Genomic DNA, 2,640 nt, shown 5'->3' with positions numbered 1-2,640 from the left:
TGTTCCCTGAGGCTTGGTGGGAACATGGGACCCTCATATCCACCCAGCCCCTCTGCCAGCTGCCTCACCGTCTTCCATCACAGTCCTCACTGAGACACCACCTTTGAGAGGCACCCGCACAAAGCCCTGTGGTGAGTCTCACCACAACCCTCTCAAAAGGCCCTGTGACATGATCCAGGCAGGGAATTAACCCCACGGAACAGAGCAAGAGAGAGCCGCTTGCTGGTGGTCACTCAAATGACACAACAGCAGGTGGAATTCCTGCCAAGGTCACTGTAACGCCACGGGTGCCGAGGCCTAGGATGACCCCTCTGAGCCCTTACCAGTTCCCTCATCTCCACACCCTCCTCCCGCCACCAAACATCCCAAAGGACAGCAGGCTCCAGGAGGTCACGTCTAGATGTTTACAGTTTTCTCAGGAGGACTCTGGTCATAACATAATCCCTTCAACTCAAAACCTCAAAATAATCCCATAAGAATTATGGAGTGAATGCCCTATTCACAAGAATTTTGTCAAACAAATCATAGTCGTCTAAAATACTTCAGACAAACGTCAGTGGCTTGCCCAGTGCAATCCCTGACGCCTTAGTAATTAGAGGTCCCTTAGGGGAAGTTTGAGGACCAAACAAGCTGAAGGGTGGCGCCAAGTGTGAGATCTGATGCCAGAGCCCCAGGATTCCCTCCCAAGCTCTATCCACACACCTCTGTGGCCTTCAGGAGTCCATTGAGAATCCCAGAGGCTCAATTCTCTCAGCTATAAAGTCAAGAGGTAAGACTTTCAAAGGACACTGTGAGGTTGCAATTTTTCAAAGACTACTTAAAACTCTGGGACTTCCTGGTGGCTCATTGGTAAAGAATCTGCCTGTCAGTGTAGGAGACATGGGTTCAATCCCTGGTCCAGGAAGATGCCTGGAGGATGGCATGGCAACCCACTCCAGTATTCTTGCCTGGAAATTCCCAACAACAGAGAAGCCTGGTGGGCTGCAGTCCGTGTGGTCGCAGAGTCGGACACAACCTAGCTACTAAACAGCAACACTTAAAGCGCTACGTGAATATTGATTGTCTTATTTTTTTCTAAAACTGGCAGCTTCACATTTTTTTCCTGTTCTTTGCCTTGTCACTAAACTTAAGGAAGATGAAAATGAGATTTTGAATAAGAGTTCAATCCCTGATCTGGGAAGATATCCTGGAAAAGGAAATGGCAACCCACTCCAAACTTCTTGCCTGGGAAATCCCACGGACAGAGGAGCCTGGTGGGCTACAGTCTATGAGGTTGCAAAAGAGTCGGACAAAACTTATCGACGAAACAGCAAATGTGATCACCTTTTTGTATACAGTTTTTGGTGAATTCTAAGAGGCTTCCAGAGGTCGCTATGGGAGTCCTAAGTCCTTTGGGACTGGTTGGGTTTGTGGTTTACCTAAAAACGAATCCAGTTCCAGGCCAGGGGAAATTGAACAAGAGTAAACAGGCACAGTCAGAGGGAAACTCCTCATCCTTGCCTCTGATTACCTAATTTCCTATTTCTTGTTTGCAGCTTCACATCTTTAAGCCCCATGACCTATCTCCATGGCGTGTGCCCTACTGTCTGAAACTGCCCCCATCCACACAGGTGATTACTTGAATCCTTCCAGGCCACCATCCCCATCCAGAAACAATCTGCTTCTTACCTGGTAATGTTCTTATTTGTTGCAGCCCTTCTGCTGACTCTAGAACATTCCATATGCCCCACTCCAAGCCACCCCCAAGTGCGAAGACTCAGGGAAACTTCCCCTTACAAGGGCGTGTCTCCTCTACCACCTCCAGCTGCTAAACTCACCCGCTCACCTGAAGAACGTGAGATGAGGGTCACTGGGGGTGATCTGTTTCATTCACAAGGCCTGGAGCTTCGTGAGGGAACAGAGAACCAGCCCTCCATCCTGCTTGACATGTAATCTTGTAGCCGGTACTTAAGACAAACCTGTGATTCCAAATGAACTGCATTTAAATTATCTTGTCTCACAGGATGAGTTAGAGTAGCATTGAATGATAGCCATAGATTTTGGAACCAAATCACTGGATTTGGATTAATAAATATCAAAATATTAAAATAAATATCAAAATGTTAAAATTCCCTAATTTGGGGAGACAGTTCATTTCTATAGATGATACATATGCTGAATATTCTCTAAAATTATCGCTGACATTCTTTTAACGTTGACTATTGAAGTGATTTCTCCTTTCGTCTCATTTCACACACAAACTGTTACAAAGTACATTTTTGTTTTTCTTTCAGTGAAAAAATAAACATGAAGGCACAAGACTGTTGTTAAGGCAGTTACAGGTTTTGAAATAAGTCCACAGAGCCCTAAATCCTGTTTTCCACCCTGCCCTCCCCTCCAGAAGCCTGTCACTGCAACACTCAAGATTAACATAGCAACAGAGTAAAACATTTGCATCTCCATGTTCTGAGAACAGGCCCCTAAAATAGATGCAGGGACTGAAAATTATAGGAAATCAGTGAAATTCTAGGATTGCCGAGGTTCCCACAGGCCCAGCCCTCCCTCGTGGAATGTGTGGGCAGGAGTCCAGGCACCTTCGCTTATGGGAGAAGCAGGGGACTGCCCAGTCATGCACCCCCTTGAAGGCCGAGGGGAGAGGGA

At 46.7% G+C, this 2,640-nt stretch overlaps 1 long non-coding RNA gene across 1 annotated transcript; it reads left to right on the top strand.

Annotated features, from left to right (window-relative positions):
* The first annotated feature begins 671 nt into the window (after window positions 1-671).
* Window positions 672-1,907, top strand: LOC122438040. Its single transcript, XR_006268432.1, has 3 exons — window positions 672-769; window positions 1,536-1,610; window positions 1,694-1,907. It is a non-coding gene; the product is annotated as an uncharacterized LOC122438040 (long non-coding RNA).
* The last annotated feature ends 733 nt before the right edge of the window (window positions 1,908-2,640 follow it).

This window comes from Cervus canadensis, chromosome 3 (genome assembly GCF_019320065.1).
Source record: "Cervus canadensis isolate Bull #8, Minnesota chromosome 3, ASM1932006v1, whole genome shotgun sequence".
In the NCBI taxonomy this organism is placed as follows: Eukaryota; Metazoa; Chordata; class Mammalia; order Artiodactyla; family Cervidae; genus Cervus; species Cervus canadensis.
Note: the sequence above shows the minus strand (reverse complement) of the source record. Positions and strands in the feature narration are given on the sequence as shown.